This window comes from Simochromis diagramma, unplaced genomic scaffold (genome assembly GCF_900408965.1).
Source record: "Simochromis diagramma unplaced genomic scaffold, fSimDia1.1 OVJJ01000816.1, whole genome shotgun sequence".
NCBI classification, from domain to species: domain Eukaryota; kingdom Metazoa; phylum Chordata; class Actinopteri; order Cichliformes; family Cichlidae; genus Simochromis; species Simochromis diagramma.
The window spans coordinates 7,343,314-7,365,851 of NW_024386908.1; the positions used below are offsets into that span (position 1 = coordinate 7,343,314).

A 22,538-nucleotide genomic window follows, 5' to 3' on the forward strand; every position below is an offset into this window, starting at 1 on the left:
GAGCTGTAGCAATATATTACAACATGTCCAAATATAAATGAAAATATACCTGGTATGACCACCTTTATTCTTCAACACTGCCTGAACTCTCTTACACTCTTGTCATTTCTTTAAATAAGAAATAACTTTTTGAAGGATGTTCTAAGCTTTTCTTTGGATGTTGGCTGCCTTTTGTTCAATTCCCTGTAAAGATGGTCCCACACTTCTTTGATACTATAGAGGTCTGGGGTCTGGAGAGGCCAATCCATGACGTATTGTGTTCCGTTGTGCATTTTTTCTATCAAGGTATGCTTTTACTGGATTATTAGTGTGTTTGTCATGTTAACACTATGGCATTGCATAGTGTCTAGATCTGACAGTACATTTCTGGGTTCGTAATTTCATCAATTTTGACAAGATCTCCAACACTTTTATATATATGTATAAAACTATAACAGAGCCTCCTTGGTGTTTTGATGGCTATTGTACGTCTCTCCTGAACTCCTCCATACATGTTTGATGATGATTTGAACCAGGCTGCTAATAAAGGTTTGTTCCTTGAGTTAGGTTCCTTGAGTTAGGTTCCATTGTTATGCTGAATGATTAATAGATCAGTGTAAAGTGGCTTAACAAACAATAACAACATCCAATGTCCAATGAAAGACTTTGAAAGACAGCCTAGAGAACTATTGCTTAAGACTACTTAAAAAAATTACATTGAAGTCAGGCTCCCTGCAAGCAAAATATAAATAAATAAGGGGTGGGTCAAGACTTTTGCACAATACTGTACAAAACTGTATTTAGATATAATTTTGTAAAAATAATACTGTAGCACTCTTCTCCAAAGGTTTTGGGACCTCCTCAGTTTTCACATTGTATGTTTCATATGGGTTGGATTTCCTCTCTCCTGCTAACAGTGGAACAATATCTTTGTTTGTTTGATGTGTCTTTGTTTGCATTTACTTCTCTAAGTTGAAGCACATTTTATTCCCTCTTTGGTGTCTCCCCGTGTCTTTTGCCAGTTTGCAGTCACATATTTGTGTGGGCATAAAGCAAGTACTCCCGCTCGTGGAATGGACGAGTCAATGATTTCAGAAACACCACACTGAGCTCACTCACTCACACACACACAGATAGCATGCAGGCAATGCCAAAGCTTTTTTGGCTTATTGTGTTATACTTCCTCCCCTATGGCGGGGATGACCATATGTCTTCATGTGGCTACACTTGTGGGCGTGTGTGTGTTCATGTGGATTTGCACGCACGCCTCGTGTGCATGCGTGTACCATGCCACCCTGCAATGTGTTATTTCCCAGTGTGTGCATGTGTCCTGTCAAGCAGAGAGAGAGGCTGCTAGCAGGTTTTTGTTGGGCGAATTTTAAACTGTGGACACAGTAGTGAAACATTTGGACACCAAGAAGCTGCAACTGTCTTTCAAAATAAAAATATCCAACCGTGAAAAAAAAGCTGTTTTCCGCTTAAAATTGTATCAGTTGCATGGCATTTTTTGATCCTATTGTGTTAAGAGGCGAGTTATTAATGTGGAGATTCCTACAGACAATAACGTTTACAAAATAGCGCAATTTTCACAGAGTAGTATTGAGCACTTAACGTTACTGTAGGTAATTATTGTTTTTTCGCAATGAATGTTTCAGAATGAGCCCCTTGAACATCTATCCTTCAACTAATTAAACTGCCTGATTTTCAATGAGCTTAATTTCTAGTGCAGCTGTCTGTCCAACTGCCAGTCGCCGAAAACTACATAATCACTTTAACTGGAAGCCATAGGGATGTAAAGCAGAGGATCATTATCCCAGTCCAAGGCTGCATATATTATATTATATTGTTCACCAGGCACACACAGAAAGCTGTTAGACTGTCATGTTTTCTGCCATTTTTTATATTTTACATGTATGATTATATCCACAAATCTTCCATACCACCACATCTCAAAGGTGCTCTACTGGATTGAGATATGGTGACTGTGGAGGCCATATGAGTGACCTGAATGTCATATTTATGAAATAAGCTGGAGGTGATTTGAGCTTTGTGACATGACGCAATGTCCTGGTGGAAGCAGCCAGGTACACTGAGATCATAAAGGGATGGAAATGATCAACAGTTGGACTCTGGCATTTCAATGATGGTAAACAAGGAGCCCAAAGTTTTCCACCATAACCATCACCAACCAAACTGAGGTAGGATGGATCCATGCTTTAATGTAATTCTGACCATCCAAGTATCGCAAGTCTAGAAATGATCGTGTTGGAAAATCCTCGTAGAGCAGCAGTTTCTGAAATACTCCTGGCACCAACAACCACGTTACATTCACAGTCACTTAAATCGCCTTTCTTCTGCTTTATGATGCCCGGCTTGAACCTCTGCAGGCTGTCTTGAACATGTCTGCATGGCTCGGTGCATTGAAATGCTTCCATATGATTGGCTAATTAGATATTTGCAATGCAACACATGTATCTAAGCCTAACAAAGTGGCCAGTTTATATATCATTCCCATATTAAATTTGTCTAGGAGGACATGAGCAAGTGCAGTGGCAACATGAAATTGGTCTGGATGAGCATTTCTCACATTTTATTTTGGCTCACAGATGTTTACACTACCAGTGCTTCCCCTAGAGTGATTGCTGTTTCCCTCTTTGGCCATTCAATATGAAATCAGTCAACTCTGAGAAAAGCTTCCATCTGAGCCCTGCCGTATCAGCTAATTACTGTAATTTTTCCTTTAACTAAAGCATGTCTCATGAAGCCATGCAAAATTATGTATTCATACTGTAAAACCTGTGAAATTTACAGACTCTGAAAGTACAGACGGGGGACTTTTTTTTGGAGATTAAGTATTGGAATTTAGAATAGAATAGAATAGAATTCAACTTTATTGTCATTGCATGTGTCACAAGTACAAGGCAACGAAATGCAGTTTGCATCCATCCAGAAGTGCTTTAGCCATGATATAGATATATTACATTTCAGGAGCGTGACCACACCTCCAAACACGCTCCTTCCGGTTCTCATCTATATAGGTTCCCCCAGTACTACAAGCTGTTCATTCTTGTTTAAGTACTCCACCCTTCCTCCCCTTTTCAATTCTTTAACCTCTTCACTTCTATTTAGTACATGGGGATCTGCCAGGCCCGGGAGCCGCCTCCAGTCCCATTCGAGGCCTTCCCCAAGCTGCAGCTCAATTCATGTCCAAGCCATTCACCTTTACCTACTAAAACGCTGTCAAACCTAAAATGAGGACGTGGGCCCAGCTAGTGAATGTCATATATCTTTCTCCCAGGATTTTTGCACACAATTTCACCCCAACTCTGTTTTTATTTTTTTTTTATTTTTTATTTTTTTTATTTTATTCAACTAAGAACAATATTGTCTTCGATTAACTTTGAACTTGAATATCATGTGCTATATTATAGATTTAGCAAACCTGCCTCAGAAGCAAGTTGTGGTACCCTGGATGTCTGTTTTCAGATAATACAATTGAAAAGGTACTAAAACTGCTTTTTGGGTGATATGAAAAGAGCTGTATCACGATGTGGGTAAGGTGAATGGTCAAAACAAATTATATCATATGAAACATCTCATTTTCACCTAAATGCTAAAATAATTTGGAATTTAGAGTTGGTGTAAAATTGAGTTGCAGCTTTAAGCAGAGCTGAAATGTATTTTTAATGTGCCTTTCTGCCGTACTTGCTCTTGATTAAATACTGCATGGCGTTTTGCATGTAAATTAAATGCAGAAGTTCTTTAACAAAATCAGCTGATTCTGAAGGGGGCTGGTGGGACGTGACAAATCCACATTTCAACCTAGGTTTATCTTTATAACCCTAAAACCAAGTCTTAAGTCTCAAACAGACCTTTAAAAGACTTTAAAAAGCTGTCTCTAAATCTGGATGTATACATATGTAGAACCTGCAATCTATCCCCATTCTAAACAGCCACTGTGTGTGTGTGTGTGTGTGTGTGTGTGTGTGTGTGTGTGTGTGTGTGTGCAGGTGTATGTCTGCACATGCATTAGGTGAATATCTCTTTATTAAGAGATTTTTTAAATCAAGTACTTTACGATTGCCTGCAAGTTACACATTTATCAGACAACTTATGAATTGTAGCTGTAAAAAAAACACCCCCCCCCCCCCCCCCCCCTAAAAAAAAAAAACCCCAAAAAAACCCCCAAAAAACCACAGGATACAATTTCCCTGAAGGGAAGCTGCACTAGTCTAGATTTCAATGGCCCACACGCCTGGCCCAGGCACCTCAGCAATCCTGGCATACACACCGAGACAGCCCGGTATTGTCAGGAGCAGTGGGACGTGGTGCAGTAGGCGTTTGGTTTCAAACACCTGTGGTTTGCATTTTGTCTCCCTAAACCTACGCCTGCAAACTTGAAAAAGAGAACCAGACCAGAGCGGGAAGCGAGAGGAGCTGAAAGAAAAATCCATATGAGAAAGACAGATGCAGAATGAGAAAGATGAGTGGTGTGGGGAGGGAATAGAAATCTCATCAGCCCTTCCACTTTCTCACTTTCTCTCGCTGTTTTGCCAGAAGTGAAGACAGACTAGCTGCTGCTAGTCAGACTATAAATGGAGCGAGGATGTAATGTTCCCCTTCCAGTAGAATATCAATGAAATTCAATTTTAGTAATACTCCATGTTGAGAACACCACAAACAATAAAGTTGGCTTTCAGGCTTCCACACTCATCTCACACTGCAACTAAACCGTCTAACAGGTGAAGTATATTCATTTTATTGAGAATGAAGTAGAAAAACCCCAACACATTTTTACAGCACTAGTTTAGAACTGGTTAGCTAAGCTAGTTTTAACTGTATAACCCTAAAACCAAGTCTTAAGTCTGAGTAGCCAGTTGCTGTTACACTGACTTGGCAATCACCTAACCTCGTCTCCTTCTTGTCTTTGTATTCAGTGGAATTCATTGTTGACTGTCACTGGAATTAGCTGCGTCCTTGACACTGACATTAGCTTTGTTCCTATCGATCTACAGCGTTGCAGTTCTTTCCTCACAGAGACGTTAACTGTTTGTGGAGGTTCTTAATGATATACTGGATCTCCTAACTTATGTGAAGAATTTAAATAGAATAAAAGATGAACTTAGATGAAGGTACTGAAAGTGGATTTATTTACAAAGCGAAGAAAAAAGACAGAGAAAGAGTGAATTTCCTACAATCCCAGAGGAGTCCGGTAGACCACAGGTATAAACTGGCCTACAAATGGCTTTGTTACCATCCTGCTGTTCACACCAGCAATGAGAAAATGTGGCATCATACCATGATGGCAGCTGGTTTTGCTACTGAGTTTCTCAGTTGTCTCAGGTCTATGTTGTTTTCATTTCTCGCAACCCACCGTGATGTTTCCGTTTTCACTCCCTGTCTGACTTTCTCCCATGGATTTTATTTTTTTTTGTCTTTCCCCTTCTCCCGACCTCACTGTCACTCGTTCGCGCAACTTCAGTGACCCTCATAAAATTTGCTCCCCTAACATGTGCCAGCAGTGTAATGTTGAACCAGACACAGTGCAATGGAGCATCAAACAGCAGATCCTACACTTTATTACAATGCCAGTATGTCTCCACGGTTCAGTTGCTATGCCAGAATGTGTGAAGTCATAACACTGACGCGTTACACAATGCAGTGGACGTCTGGTGGAAAGCAAAAAAGGAAAGCCCCAGATCTTTAACGCATATTGTTGTTATTCTGTGTAGGTAGGTATCATAATGTTGACATTTAATTAAATTTATGGGGATTGCCTTTTTTGCAAATCTGCTTTTCATTTTTTATTCTAACTGTTATTTTTATGTATGCTACTTATATTTATATTGGCTGTGGTTTATGCATTTATATGCAAATCTTGTGCCCAACAAACTGGAAGTGAATAAAATTAGAAGTGCTATATATATAAAAAACGGCAAAGAACATGTTACTGCTATTGTTTCACTGCCTGTCCCACAGCAACACAGTACAGTGACAAATGACAGATATGAACACAGAACAGCCTGTAGCAGAATTTGAAACCAACTGGGATGAACCGTAGCATGAAAAACAGCACGAGTGAAGAAGGGAACACTCTGATGTTGGGTTCTTTCTTGTCCTGTTGATCCGTGAAAGGTGCCTGATGTAACAAGGTAATGTTTACAAGTCAGTAAAACACCTGTGTCAGGAGCCCACGGTGGACATGTCATGTAGATGGAAGAAGGTTTGCCTGCTAGGATATGCAGATTTAGGAAGCAATAACAGTTGCAGAGATTTTTTTTTCCAGAGTTTGTCCAGAGAGTGTCATCTTTTCAAACTGTTTGAAACTTCTTCCTTTGTATCTGGAAATCTCTGATGTCCTGCATGGATATATCACTGAAATGATGCGGGAAAAACTACACTATCATGTGCTCATAACTTCAAAGACACTCACTCCAAACTGAAACACATTCCCCTATACCTGCCTCCCCCTAGCAGTATAATGTTGCCACTGCACTCCTGTAGAGTCCAAAGCGATTCCACTTCCTGAACACTTTCCTGTTCCCAGTCTAACCTGCAGAATATGCCAGAATAAGCCAGATTCACAATAGCCACAGTGCACAGCACGACTCCAAGGATCAACTGCCAGGATTCAGAGGAAACCCTCAGAAGTCTTTTGTCCTTTACGACAGGTCAGTGGTGGCTTATACAATTAAAAAGCATCGAGCTAATGGATTTATTATTTCGGCTGATTCATATACATGTGTGAATGTCTCATATCATCTCGGGTTCTGCTTGGTAATATAAATATCTAATCCCCTGAAGACTTTCCCAGCACCTGCCGTTCAGCAGTCCCCTGTAATTGGCTTGCAGGGCTAAAATGTGAAAGTGTGGATGTATGAAATGTGAGTGGCAGTAACAGAGAGAGCGCTAATGAAGGCCCCACAGGACCGTCACTGAAGTAATCATTTCTTAAAACATTTTTGGGCTTTCAGCCCAAAATCTAAAAGCATTCTGAAGCATTTCCAACCCTTACTTTCAGAAGTGTGCTTTTATTCCTATATGCTTGTGTGAGTGGGTGTGCTTAAATGTTTTGCCTACTCCTGTATTGTTTGCATGTTAATGTTTTCCTGTATATGCCATACTGCTTTGTTTGTGCACTTGCCTCTGTGCTGTGTTAGTGTGTATGTGCAGACTCATTAATAACCACTCAGCTTGTATTTTCAGTTAAAGCCCATTGTGATTACCGTCTGGCTAGCCTAGTTCTTCTTTAGCCAGTCGTAGCTTATGCTGTCCTTTCAGGGCATTAATTAACAACCAAGAGACTCTGTGTTTGTGGGCAGGAGCCTAAGTGTGTTTGCTCACACTATACACTAATGAGAAAAAGTCTTTTGTTCATGCAGGTGCAAATACACAAGCCTGATACCAAATTTAAAATAGCTTCTGTTGATACTTCCAGTTGTGTGAGAAAGTTTGGGCACTGGTGGGAAAACTCTCACCTACACTGTACAGAGTTTTTCTTTATTTATTTCACCTTCTCTGTCTTACAAACCATGTAAACTTCTGAGATATTTTCATCTTGGCACTGCCCATTTTAGCAAGCAAAGATTTGCCAGGTTTTCAATTATTTTTAAAGCTGGGCTGACTGTTCTGGATCATTCCAAAAGCGTTCACTTACACTTTCCGAATTAGTTCTTGGTGGAATTTGAGGTAGAATTCGTTTGTTTTAAGCTTCACTTTTGCATCTAGTTGTTGCAACTCTGTAACTGGATTGTTTTCCCTCTTTCTCTGCAGTGTTGCAGTTAAGCTTTTTTCTTTTTCTTTTTCTTTTTTACTGACTGTGTTTATACATTAAAGCTGCGGAGTTGAGCCACCAATCCATGCTATTTTTACTGACCTTTTGACTTTGGAAATTGCAAAGTGAATTATTGATTTCTTTATATAACCTTTCCTCGCTTTCCAGGCATCAATTATAATTACAAATTTCATTTTTAGATCCCTCAGTGGATTTAGTTCAGGAGAATGTATGAAACTTTGGAAATAGCAGTTGATAATTCCCAGTGGAAAGCTCTGGACTTACTGTAAAAGCCCTTAATGAGTTAATGACATTTACAGGTAGAAGGGTGGCCAAGTTCATTAAATAGAAAATTTCAAAAAAAAAAAAAAGTTTCTAGACTGCTACTTTTTAAGCTTGCTGCAAGAGTTGAAAGTTTAAACTATATGTGTGTGTGTGTGTGTGTGTGTATGTGTGTGTGTGTGTATCTATATATATATATATATATATATATATATATATGTGTGTGTGTGTGTGTGTGTATGTATATATGTATGGATGGATGGATAGATAGATAGATAGATAGATAAAATTATTTTTATTTATTTTTTATTTTCATTTTAAAACTTAAATTTGCTCAGAGCTGCCCAAAGTGAGAGATGGCAAAACTAAAGAGAGACAGAAAAGATGAAAGGGATGAAAAAGACATAGAAGATGGACTTAATAAAGAGCAGAAATGGGGAGAACATCACACACATACAAACACAGTCCCAGTTCCAGTGACAGCTATAACAGAATGGACTGTTTAACTTAGCTCCTGGCACTTCTCCAGAGAGTGCTTAACCAGAATACCTGATCATGCAATTATCATGGAAAGAGCAACAACAGCCTCTGGGCACTTTGTGTGTGTATTTGGATTTGCTTGTGTTGTTGTCTCTGTCACAGCAGTATTTTCTATGGGAATTATACTTGCCCTCATAAGTTTGAATCTTTTTAGACTACAGGAAGGGGCTGTTCTAAACTCTTTTGTTTGCTTATTGTTTATCATAAGGTAAGTTTTGTATTTTTAATTGATCCAACTGTTTTTAAAAAAAATCGATTTATGATTGAAGGTCACCAAATGTCGGGACTTCCTTCATTTTAATTGCAAGAAAGCAAAGTATTATACAAACTCTGCAGTCATTAATTAATTTCAATCAAAATGCTGTCTCTGTGACACATAATAAAGGCATACAATACTGGTTGTTTTAATAGACCTAATCCTCCAAGTTAGAAGCAGAAAGCTGTGTAACTTCTCTGTAAACCCACAGAAGATCCCACAAGGTATGATTAGAGTTGTGATGCTGGGAAAGTAGCAAATCCTGCTGAAAATAGCCTGCTTTCTTAAAGGTCATGCAAATGAAAAAACTTTTCTCTTGCATTGTAGGGTAAGAGAAGTCGACTTCCGCCAGGTAGAGTTTTCAAGTTATGACATATTTCTTTGCCAGATGTGTATAGTCAGGCTTTTAACTGGCTTTTCCCCAGTAACAGTAATTAGTTTGTCAGAGATTTGAGTTTACATCACATCTCAATGCATTTGTATATCTAAAATATTCTCAACTAGACTGAAAATGAAAGTCTAAATATGTCAGCTTGAACCAGTAAAAATATGATTATTTGGTAAATTCATACCTTTTTTTGTCAGCATCGGGTTCCCCCCCACTAAGATTATCACAATGCTAGTATTTCAAACTCGATACAGATAACCAGGAAAATACCGTATTTGCAACAACTGAAGTAATGGTGAAGAAGTCGCACCTCGATAAATGTATTTGTTTTACAACTGATTTTGATTAGTTCTTTACAGATTGTCAGGGCAAAAAATATTTTAGACCCTACTAATAAACCAAGGGTACACAAACAACAGAATTTTTGCACAGTAAAATAAGAAAAGCAGTGTAGTATAACAAAATCATTTTAGAACATCTTTTTTTTTTTTTTTTTTTTTTTTAAATTGGAAACAACAAAAAACCCAAAACAAAAAAGACAATAGTTTCCACCAAAAAAAGACGGTCAAGGTTGAGGGAAAAATCAGATAATTTACTTTGAGCTTGGAAGTGGATTTATAGTGAACAGAGTGCGATGAACAGTAAATGAAATGAGGTTTTCTAATTACTGCGTAGACTTCTTTGAGTTGCAAAGCTCTTTGCTTTGTGCACCTGAATGTTGTAACTAAATGATTTTGATCTCTCTGCTGTGAAGACAAGCAGACATTTCTGTTTGTTGCAGATTTAAAAAGAATCAAAAAAGTAGTTTTGGTAACTAACGCTGGTGAAAATAAATAAAAATAAATAAAGTCAAAAAGGGAATAACATCATTAATCAATTAGTCAATCAATTTAAACAACTTTATAAACATCTGTTGCAACTTTACAAATGCCACCTAATGCTCTACAAGCCAGTAATTATCACTTGGTCAGTAATTATTAATCCATGGTTAACTAACCTGTGGCACAGTGGTTAGCACTGTTGCTGCACAGCAAGAAGGTCCCGACTTCAATTCCACCATCAGGCCGGGGTCTTTCTGTGTGGAGTTTGCATGTTCTCTCTGTTTTTGCGTGGTTCTCCCCGGGTACTCCGGGGTGTCCAGGGTTTACCCTGCCTCTCGCCCTATGACAGCTGGGATTGGCTCCTGCGGCCCTGAAAAAGGATAAGCGGATGGATGGTTAACTAACCATTAGTTTTCCCTGACAATGGTTTCTCTCATTCAGTAAATGCGAATATGTTAGCTTTAATGACAATAATTGCATAACATTCCCATTATATGGCTACAGCAAGACCCTGAGCAATAGATGCACTTCTTAGTTCTCTCCTGGAAGAAGTAGTTACCTAAATTGTTGAATTTGTTTGGACTTTACAAACAAATTTAATCCCACTGCCCAGGCATACCAACAAATGATGAAGGCCTTGCTGTCTAAGGAAGTTTAAACACCATCTTTAAAATATCAATAAAAATGATTACCTTTGCCAAATAGGTTATGTTTTTGGTTGCATTTGTTATTGTGTCGTTCTGTTTGTCTGTAAACATTTTAGCTTGGGTGTAGAGTGGGGTCATGTTAGCAATCTGTTCAAATTTGACTTACACCCACCAAGGTCTTCAAAACTCACTGATTAATTTGGTTGAAAGCTGACAAAAAAAAAAAAATCACACTTAGACCTTAAAAATTGTGATTCATACGGGTGTGATGTGTATTGTCAACATAAAGAAAACACCATATAAATATTTAAAGTACGTCACATTTGACCTCTGACCTCTGACTACAACTGAAGTCAGAGGTTTGACAATATATAGGCATATAGGGAATGATATATGGGGATTCTAATAAAAGCGCGACCTGTGACCTCTTATTCAAGGTCAAATAAGGTCATACTTTCATAAAATACCTTACCTTACACAGAAGGTTTAAATTATGCAAAATGCCTGGAATTTGCACTTGTTTTTAATGCATGTATATCTGTATATATATCTGTCCATCTGTCTATCTGTGTATTTATATGGAGAATCAGGAGTCTTTTTTTTTTTTTTTATTCTAGTTTATGCAGTTTCTTAGGTACATGATCCTTTAGCCTGCTAAAAGATATTGTACATAACCTCCATTGGTTCACTTTCTTAATGTGAAAAAAATAAACATTTCACAGCTTTCTGTGAAAATGTTCTTTTTAATAAGACTGTATAAAACAGTACAGCGCTACTCAGTACAAGAGGGAGTTTCCAAATTTCTGTCCTGTAATCTGTATATACTAATTAAGTGTGGAGAATGTTCAATAGGAATAGTCAACGCTTCAGTAAGTGAATATTGCTATACACTCATTAATTAGTTAATTACCATGAGTCTCCCTGCTCTGGAATTGCCCTTTAAAATAACAGTGTTGATGCCGTCACAGTAATGTCATTTTCTTTTAATCTTCATTCTGAGCCTGCTCACTGTGCAAATATGGTGCCTCTGCATCTGATATGAAATGATCACAGCTCGTTGTTTTCACATCCTTTTATCACCACCGTGGGCATTTTGGAGAAGGACAAACATAAACGCAAGGACGAAACACCTCTCGTTTTTCCTCTGATTCAGTGAAATGTAAAACGAGGCATGCAGAGGTTTGGTGAACAGGAATAGAGTGGGGTTGACGGCCTGTGGAAAGTGACAGAGAGGGTCATCAGAACATGAAGAGGCTTTTTTGGTTGAATAGTTAAAAAAAAAATAAAAAAGCAAAGGAAGAATTGATTTGAAGGACTTTGGAAAACAAGGGAAAGAGACATTCAGGTGCAGAATGTCAGAGAACGGGTCAAAGGGTAGATGTTGGACAGAGGATGATGGCCTTTTGGAGAACAATTAAGGCACAAGGAGATGACAATTTTGAGAGAGATCAAGTGAGAATGAGGAGATAAAGATGAGAGAGATCAACTAATTTGGCTGAATGCTGCGGAGGAGAGTGACAAAGACAGCGCAAGGAGGAGAGACGGCATAAAAGATAAGAGTTGAAGGAGTGACTAATTTGAAGCTCAGACAGTGCTAACAAGACTGAAAAGGAGGAACAGGAGGAGAGACAGAAAGGTGGAATTAATGTGAAGCTCAGGTATCGCCGCTTCGGCTAATTTCGGCACTTGATGACATGCAAGCTATTTAATGTCCTTGCCCAGTGTTCATCAGAAAGGTTATGGGACTCTTGTTTGGGAAGTGACTCTGATCTGTTTTGTCATCTGGTTTGGTTTTGTTAATGAAACAGGTGGTCTGGCACGGAAAAAATAAATCCTCTAATCAGAAAGGCAAAGGCAGAACCAAAGCTATATGTACTACATCTTGGATCGACTCCACTCTCACAGCTGAAAAATGTGATGTGCTTTCATTCCACGCAGTTTATGCATATTTTATATATATGATAGATGAAGGAAAACAATGTTTTCCCAGGATCTTGAGAAATGTGCTGCACCTTGTACTTGAGCCAGTGCAGTGTCCCAGAAAACTCTGGGACACTTTACTGTAGCTCTTACTTGTTTGCTGAGCTTATACACTTTGCTCTACTACCACACCTCAGTGGTACTTCGAGTGGCATCCTTTGAAAAGGCGGATCCATTTTTGGGGATTGAACACACTGATTGGGCTTCAGGATTTGTGCGATAGGCAGCCTTGTGATGTTTATGCGTGATCGATCGGACAGCGGGGGGTTGTTTGGCTTTGGATGACAGATTCACAGACTTGGGGGGGTGGGGGGGGAGGGGGAGGCATTTCTCACTCAGGAGCAACAGAGGTCTGTCAATGAAGATCCAAAGAAGCAGACAGTAGATCAATACCACATGCACAACATGGATTTAAATGCACGCGCACTGTTCCAGAACATGTTGTGATAGCCAAAAAAACAAAATTTAAATCCTTTGAAGGCTCTGGACACAAACATGATTTCTTCATATCTGGTATGCCAACACTTAGTGGTGATTGAAGCTTATGGAACAGCTACTGTATATATATCGCTTTCAAAGCTGCCTATAAAGTGGCAGCTACCGGTGAGTCAACTTCAAGCGACAACATACGAAATAACCACTGGCAAAGCGAAACGACAAGGTCCAGAGTTAAACTTTTCTTAACTTCAAGGCCAGTGATTGAAGCAACTACGAACAAGAGTGAAGAATAAGACCGGGTGTAAATAGATTAGAGGTTTACCTGGGCAACTGGAGCCTTAAATGTCCATTACTGACCAACCATCAGCTATGGGGGCGATGAATGATCAAGTGTGGACGCCCCTCAGGGTTGAATTTTGTTATATATGAATACATAATGAGTTAAAGCAAGATACAAATGAAAAGTTTTAAAGGCAGGAACTTACTTCACTAATTTAATTAATGTAGAACAGATGATATCCTTTACGTCACCACTCATATCAGAACAGCTTGTATTTTAAGCACAGAACAAACATCTGACTAATTCACTGACTAAGACTTGTGACTGAGCGGATGCTAATTTCACCAAGTGAGTAATGCAATGCTACGCCTTCCCTGATTGGTCATCTACAATATAGAATGAGGTTGTCAGTGCAGGTGATGATGAACTCAGTGACGTGCTCGTCAGGCAATGCAAACAAAATCTTGGTCGGGATGAACTCACTGCGCTGCTGTTGCATAACTACAGGTTTGATCGACTGACTGTGAAAGAGCAAACTCGAAAAATAAGGGTTTACTGTGAAGTAACACGTTAAGCATTTATCTGATATTGTGATTATTACCGAGTACGAGTGTAAGTTTAAGACCCAGTTAGCAAGCAGGCTTGTTTGAAGTCTTTTTAGGTGCTATCCACACTGATTGAAAGTGGAATTTCTAGAAAAGAATTAAGAGTTGAGAAAGATATTCAAAGAAGAGAGTGAAGGGCACAGCAGAAGCGAGGGATAGAGAGAGAGAGAGAGAGGCTTTTGATGCTCCGCCAATATTGTTCAACTGTGATGCCAATGGAGGGCATTGAAATTGAAATTGAAAGAGAGGGAGAGAGATCACAGAGTCCCAGGAGAGGAGAATCCCCAGCGGCTGAGAGCTGAGACCTCTCTGCATTCCTGTCATGACAGAGGCAGGAATAAGCGAGAATGACAGGGGAAGGAGAGAGAAAGCGACTGAATCGCAGAAAGAGAGAGGGTGGGAGTGATTTGGATGTCATGTGATGGAAATGATCCCAAGCACTTTTCCACACTATATTGCCCATTCACTAGAACTTACATTCATATTCACATGCACTGAAGCAACGGTGTCTGTTCCATCCCACACCTCTCTTTCTGTTCTCCTTATTCGTCTTAATGTTTCTGATGTTCTGCTAACCCCTGTCCTTTCAGTCTTTCTTTGACTTTGGCTCATTGCAGCACCAATTTGTATTCTTTCTCTGGTCACATGAAAAGCAGGGAGGAAAATGTGATGCAGCAGAAAGGAGCAGAAACATAAAGGTACATGGAGGTCAGAGGGAATGAAGATGGAGGAGGGAGCAAAAAAGAAAAAAGGGGGGAGAGGTGAATTGACACCCTCTCTTTTCTGGCTTTGTCTTATACAAAGAAAACCTTAAAAGCAGTAGAGTAAATAGATATATATTTTTTTTATTTCTTTCTCCTTGCTAAGGGAAAAAAAAAAATCTGTTTTTTGTTGTTGTTTTTTGACTGGCATCTCTACTGGAGAGGTATAACTCCCAAAGGAAGTTGAGAAGTAAAGTTAGGATAAAGAGTGTTCTAGCATAAAGACCGAATAATAGGAAGCAGTGATCCAAGGTAACAAAATCTGTCAACCAATATGTCATTAAATAACACCTTGTTTGTTTATCTTGTAAAACAAAAACAAAGAAAAGGAAAAAAAACCTGTGACAAAAAAAAAAATCTTTACAGCTTGAGGAGTGAGTACTTGTGTGTTATAGGGGGAGTGTGCATCATTCAGTGATCCCCCTTGTTAGCTTTGATGGCTGTTATGGATCAGCCTCATAATCTTTTACTGAAGCCGTTTTTTAGGTCTCTGGGCTCGCCCATATTGGGAGGAACATTTGCACTTCACCTAGATAGCCAAAGAGGAATAGGGAAAGAAGTAGAAGGAAAGAAAGAGGAAGACAAAGGAATTAAAGTGGGAATCAAAGGAAGGAGCAAAATAAGAGAAAGAACTGGGTAAAGTGGTGACTGAGGTGGATTGAGGGTGGAAAGACATTGGGAAGGAAAGCGAGGACGAGCGGTAGGTTGGGTAAATGCAGCGTGGAACTCGAAAACAAAGGGGCAGAGAAAGAGGAAATGCAGCAAGGAAAGAGAGACAAATGAGGTTGAGTACAAAAAATATAGTGTGGAAAAGATAGTGGAAGGAAATGCAAGTAAAAGAAGTAAACAGCAAGTGTTCAGGAGATTGGAGGTAGAAGTGAGTCTAATGAATAAAATGGGGGGTAAAGCGAGAAAAGACAGATGGAAAAATAGATCAGTGGAACGAGAGACAGAGCTGTAAATGGATTTGAATGACCAGCAGAATTTAGTCAGATCACCCCAGAGATGGTGACGGCAACGAAACAGAACTGGGCATCTCTCCTCATCGCTGTCTCTCATTGAATCTAATTATGATTTAGGCTACCGCACCTCAGATTTGTCCCTTAGAAATGCCCAAAGAAAATAACAGTTTTATAAGCACTTCATTGGCCAAGTTACCTTCTGATCAAAACAATAAATAACTAAATAATAGAGATAAAACCTAATGAAAACACCAATGTTTTATGTTTTTCTGCATTGGGATTCTCAAATCCCTGCTTCTTTGTTGGGGATTATTAATTTATATAGCCATGTTGGGTTTTTTTCTGGCTATGCATGTAATGGCACTGATCCATAGTTTTCACGTTATCTCAGAGCCACAAAGTCATTACGAAGGGTTTTGGACTCCAGTGAACCACAGTGAGAGTAATTATGCGAGTGGAGAAAACTTGGAATCTTCCGAGGACTGGCTGGCCTACCAATAATACTCTAGAAGCGCCTCAATGACTCATCCAGGAGGTCGCAAAAATAACCCTCCCAGAGCATCTAAAGAACTGCAGGCCTCAGTTGCCTCATTTAAAGTCATTGTTTATGATTCAACAATAAGAAAGAGACTGGGAAAATGGCATCCATGGGAGAGTTCCAAGAAGAAAACCACTGCTGACCAAAAAGATCACAAAGGTGTATCTTGTGGTTTAAAAAAAAAAATGATGAGAATCCCCAAGACTTTTTGGAAAATATTCTGTGACATGACAAAAGTTGACCTTTTTCAAAGGTTTGAGTCTCTTCACATCTGGCGGCAAGCTAACACAGCATTTCATAAAAAGAACACCCTATCAATGGCAAAGCATGGTGATGGTAGTGTGATGGTCTGGGGCTGCTTTGCTTCTTCGGGACCTGGGCGACTTATCGTGACTGATGAATTTTGCTCTCTACCAGAAAATTTTGAATAAGTCCACCTCTGAAAAGCTCCCAAAAAAGTAACTAGTCAAAGTTTTCGCATCTTTTAATGAATGAAAGCATTATTTAAAAACTGCCTTTCATTTTTATTGGGGCTATCTTTAATATTAAAATTTGCTTGATGATCTGAGCTTTTAAGTGTATCAAATATGCAAATAGTTTTTCACACTCGCACTGTAACTTTTTATATACTCTAGTTAGTATATGAGAGAGAGAGAAAGAGAGAGAACCACCCAAAACTTTCTGGAAGGCATGTATTCATATATCACAGAAAAGGTAGTTTGAATGGGCTCTAGTTTTTAAAAGTCAGGAAGAAAATGCAATTATAAGTGCTGAAATTAATCTTTCAAGAAGAAATGCCAAAGACTTTAATCATCACATGTTGCTCACATTTTCATTTTTATATCACTGTACGCTTAAAAAAAAAGTATAATCTTTGTGTCTGTGATCTTTGGAAATGTTATTGGCATTTAAAAAAAATCGTTTAGGTCACTTTGCAATGAAAAGTGCAGATAGTTACAGCCCTAGTTTCAAACAAGCTGTAGTATTAGTAGTACTTTTGATGTTGCTATGCCAGAGCGCTGAATAAGTCTTGACTTAACCTTGTAATTCTCAACCTTAAGTGTGACGTGGGTGGGTAGATTGTACAAGGAAGGTTAGAGAACGACTCTGTTAGACCAAGCTGACAGCACCAAACAGCCACTTTAAGACAAGACGGGATGTGTGCGTGTGGGTGTGGATGTGCTGGTGTGAGAGCTAAAGGAGGGGGAAGGTGCTCTGCTTTCAAGAGACGGGGACTAATGCCTGAATGGGACCGTGAAATAATTTGTGTGTGTTTTAAGCATATGGCAAAGCAATTACAGTGAATGTTTGTCGCTGTGAATCTATTACTGGAGAGGAGCAGTCCATCACATTAGAGTTAAGACCAACCTTATTAAGATAAGAAAAAAATGAGACACCTAAAGTCTGCAGGAACCACCGGGTTGGTTTTTTTGTGTGTGCTTGCATTTACACATATGTGTCCATGTTTGCACATCAACATAAATATATATGAATGCCATATCATCTTCTGTACCAGTAGCTCTGCAGTGTAGTTTCTCGCTTGTTTAACTACCAAGTGAAAAATGCCCAAATCAAACCTGGGAGGGGACGAAAATGCCTCAGGGGTTGTGTCGGGCTGGGCATCCTGTATTAAGAGCTACCAAATTGAACATGAGGAACAACCTGCTGTGGTGACACTCCCTTGGGAGCAGCCAAAAATTTCACCTTCTGCTTCAACCTCTCACTTACTTTGAAGGAAGCCAGTGAATGTTGACTAAACATGGCTCAAGGCTTTCTCATTGGTCGATCGGGTTAAAAATCAAGCACTTCCCTGTTGATGATAACTAAGGCTTTTTTTTTTGGTGAGGAGATGTTTTTTGAAGTCCCCGTGCAAAGTTACAGTCTGGAGGGAAACATTGGTTATGTTAGGAAGCGTACCTCAATCACCTGTCCTCTCCACAAAGAGCATTTGAGATGAGATGCGTGACGGTGAAGTAGACAAATGTGAAATAGGATGCAAGTGTTATATAAGTAAATGATCTAGAAACAGCTTTAAGCGCCATACCAGAATCTTTGTATGTGTAAGGCTATTAACTTGTCAGCCAGTCTTAGACTTCTCCTTGGTGCAGCAGACAAGGATGCGCCGACATCTGAGAATTAAACTGCCAGAAAGAATTGTCAAGTGAGCGATCTTACGTAAATATTTTGAAAAGGACGGTTTGATTTTTTTTGTTTTTTCATCCATTAAAAAACCAAAAAAACAACATCTTTCCACTGTTTGATTCTGATCATCCCCGAATGAACCAACTTTCTAATCGGTTCCCACTCACAAGTGCATTACTCCACAGCAAAAATAAGGGCAATGAACTGCTCAATGTGATGGAGCTGATTTCTGTAGCGTACCGAAATGAACTAGAGCAATGGCTGCCTTGAAGACAGAAATTCAATCTAAAAACTTTAGTGAGAAATGGTCAGCATTAATTTACGTGTACATATTTTATATTTCATGCAAAACTAATGATATGGTCCATGAATTCTTAAAGTTCTGTATTTCCCTTTTCCTGTAGGATTTTCGCCCCTTTCATTTCACAGTTGAATAGAGTTCTCATGTCTGATTTTTCCCTGCGCAACACTACGCCTAGCCAGATGGGACACTTTACAAGGCTGGGGGGTAACTTTCATAGAAACAACTTTGCTTTATAGGAACCTGCCAAGCCTGGTTGGTATGCACATGTGCACACGAGCCTGCTGCACAGATTTGGACATGCACAGACATACTCGCTGTCATGCCCACAAGTGGGCAGTAAATGTTTCATTTGCTATCAGCCCCTAAGCTCATAAAGACCAGGAGAGGAGATCCAAGTAATCAGTGAACATGCTGTAAACTTGGAGGAGGATTGTATAGGTGTGTGTGTGTGTCAGGTAGCAGACACAGTGATAACTCACACGGTGCAATGATGAGAGGGGAGAGACTGCAGTGGCATACAGCTGGCATTTTATGGCACCACGGCACTCCTCCTGGCTGCTTGTCTCTCCTTTTTGCTGCCCCACTCTTTCACTCTGTCACCACTTCTTCCCTTCCATTCCCTGCATTACAGCTTTCATTTATTCTCTTCCTCACTGCACACGCCGGCCCACCCTCTCACTCCCTGTCTTCCTGTTTGATATCTCGGAGCCAAGTCTCATTCCGTTTCACTGTCTGTCTTTTGCTGTCTTGCCCGAATTCTCTCCTCACCTCATACAGCTTTTTTTCCTTTCTCTGTTTTTTCCAATTCCTCTCCCCTCCCCTGGCTCACAGAAAAGGTTCTCTGCCTCCCCACCACCTACCCATCCCGTCCACCCACCCATCCCATCCACACCCGTGATGTCTGTAATCCCTTCTCTTTTTCTGCGAGGCATCAGGGCTCTCCAGTGCACAGTGTGAATGCCTAATGAATCTCATGCCTTTTACAAGCCCCAGCCCACACCCATCTCTGTCCTACCTCTCTCTACTTCTTTCTAGCCCTCCTTCCTGCCACTCTTCTACCCATCTTCCACTCTCCACTCTTTCACCGACTCTCTTTTGCTCTATTTACTAGCCAGGAGCCGTCCAGCTGTTTACAAGGAATAAGAGCTGCCCTGGGGACACTGGAGGGGGTGGGTAGGTTGCTTTTTCCTTTTTTTTCCCCCCCACTAAGGGACCAGGAAGCTCTGTGTAGGGGAACGGTTGTAAAAGCTTTCTTTTCACAGTGCACATTTAGGCACCTAAGTTCCTTAAACATCAAACCATATAAATGAGAGATTTTGTTGGTTTTATTTTTACGTAAACCTCGTTTTTTCATGGTTAAAGCTCACTGTGTGCATGCGTGCGTGTGTGTAACCCATCACACTTTTATGTCTGACAGACTGTGTGCGTTTCCTGGCTATAGCCGAGATAGATTGCGATTCAATTGTTTTGTGCTGAGGGAGAGTATTGCTCATTGTGCTCTCATGTTGCCAATATCTTCCCTGATCATCCTCCCATTGATCTGGGCTGTTGCAGAAATGGCTGGTTCATGTGTTTTTCTGTACCTCAGGCTTCTGATAAACAACCTGTTCATTCACACCGCTGATAAGCCTCAAACTGACTTTTTGATCACGATATTGATTCAATTCGTGTCAGAATCACCTGTGTGAACTGTCCAACTACTGTCATGTATGGAGGTTATGTTATAGGCGTCAAAGCCTACTGCCTTCATTTATTAGGTATCCAACGTATAACTTTATGATTGCAAATATTCATTCTCTTGACGTTATTAGTGCTGCGATTTTGCAGAATAACAATTAGCCAATTAATCATTAAACTGAGTTTTGGTAATTAATCCTCGGTTGTGAGGAGAAATCCCCTTACTTACTTATATTTTTTTAACAGAGTGAATGAAATATGGGTTAGGGAGTCCTTATGACTGTTCTAAAACCTAAATCTTTTACAAGCCTCAGAACCTTCTCCTTTCCCGGCTGCAAGTGGGCTGAAGGCGTGGTTGAGGCAGGAATTCTCTTCACCTGGTGTGGTGTGTAATTTATTTATTCTTCACTGACAGCAATGCAGAGCAGAATGATTTTGTGTAGGGACACCCAAAAAGAAGAGAAGAAAAAGTATATAGAAGAAGTTAACATTTTTCAAAAGTGCACAAAGAATCTTAGCAAGGAACCAAAAGAACATCCAAAGGTAATGGTGTTTTCCTGAATAAGTCGGAAGTCCGAAAGTTCCCAGTCAGAAATTCAATCTGGAATGTCCCCTCAACTCAGATTTGGGAATTTGGAGCAGCCCTAACAACCCAGAGTTTGCAATCCAAGGTGGTGGCACTGAACATATAAAGTAGTTAAACTCTAAACTTTTGATCTGTAATGACAATATTGTGTATTTTTGACTCATTAAATAAACCATACACGGAGCACTGATCAGGCTCTACACATGAAGGTGTTTTTTAAAGCCCCAAAACATAAGTGGTATGTTTTATTGCTACTAATACCTGAAGGAGTCTGCCTTGCCTAAGAACCAAGACAAGTCCTTTTTTTCCTCCCTTTTTTTGGAATGTGGAAACATCCGAGTTCCAAGGTATCTGGAACACGGCATAAGCTTTCGGTTGTTAGAAAGCTAGCCAGCTCTTCAGCCTCGCAATTCCACCATCTCTCCCACAGGAGCATCAATGGACAGTGTAAAAGTAGCTACTGTGATGTTTCCTTTTCATTGTCGTTATCTTGGTTTAAAAAAAAAAAAAAAGACAATCATGTGACAAGGAGACGTGGGTCTGACCCTGAAACCGCTTGTTCATTGGCTGACAACTTTTTAATGAGCCTGCCAAAGATAATCCTCCATTCTGAAACACAGTAAGTCCAAGATTAAATAAACAGAAGTCTTTATTCATATGATCTGAAATGACTGACTGACATAATAAACTCAGGAGGAAAGTGTTTACAGAGGTAAGTCATTCCCAACTTTTTTGCAACCACAGCTATACCTTCTGATAGATCCCACGTTTTTAGGTACATTGGCAATGGCTTAATTTTTCCAATCCGGATGTTACGGTGCCTAAGAAATTTATTGGATTACCTGTCATAAAAACAAGAAAACACTAATGTTTTAGAAATCTGTTTAAAACTATTATTTTTTACGCAAATAAGAAACATAATTTATAATATGTTATTTATGTTATATCCAAATTTGCAGACTGGAAATTAATCAAGCACAATGTTCAATCAGTAAAATTAATTTACTCTTTTACTAACTAATTGTAAAGTAAATAACCAAAATTTGGCATCTTAATTAAATAATAATAATAATATTGCACTGTACTATTTTTGCAGCTTTTTTGTGAAACAATATTGTAAATTATGGCGCTCTCATTTATCCTTTTTTGTTTATTTATTTATTTTGTAATAGTCCAAACACATTCTCTCTCACCACAATACATTTTGCACAGTGACTCACTCGCGATGCATAATGGCTACCACAGGAGGTAGATGTTAAACACAACTGCCACACAGATACCATTTCTTAAACACTGCATTTTTCTTCATACTGGCCATTTGTCCTCATACTGGCCACTTTAAGTAAACAATAGTATAAAACATGTAAATATCTTTACAATACCTATAAAACTGAAGCTCTGAGGTTACAGTATGTTTCTCCTAGCCTCGGCTTAATGTAAAAACACTGTCAGGACACATCTGCCTCTCACTCCGCTCTCCTCACGCTGGTTCTCAAACATCTTACCACAAAATATTGCTTCTGTGTTATCCACCCACGACTATACACTGGTCTAGATGGTTCAGTTGCCTTTAAATGA

At 39.4% G+C, this 22,538-nt stretch overlaps 1 protein-coding gene across 5 annotated transcripts in view; it reads left to right on the forward strand.

Moving 5' to 3' along the window:
* The window catches only part of grm8a (glutamate receptor, metabotropic 8a), a 289,622-nt gene that overhangs the window by 152,664 nt on the left and 114,420 nt on the right, over positions 1-22,538 (forward strand). The window contains exon 1 of one of the 5 annotated variants that reach the window (XM_040035202.1): positions 2,939-6,650. The exons of the other annotated variants lie outside the window; for them this stretch is intronic. The gene's annotated coding sequence lies outside the window, so the exon portion shown is untranslated. Of the gene's footprint in view, positions 1-2,938; positions 6,651-22,538 lie in introns of those variants that run through there. 5 annotated transcript variants of the gene reach the window in all.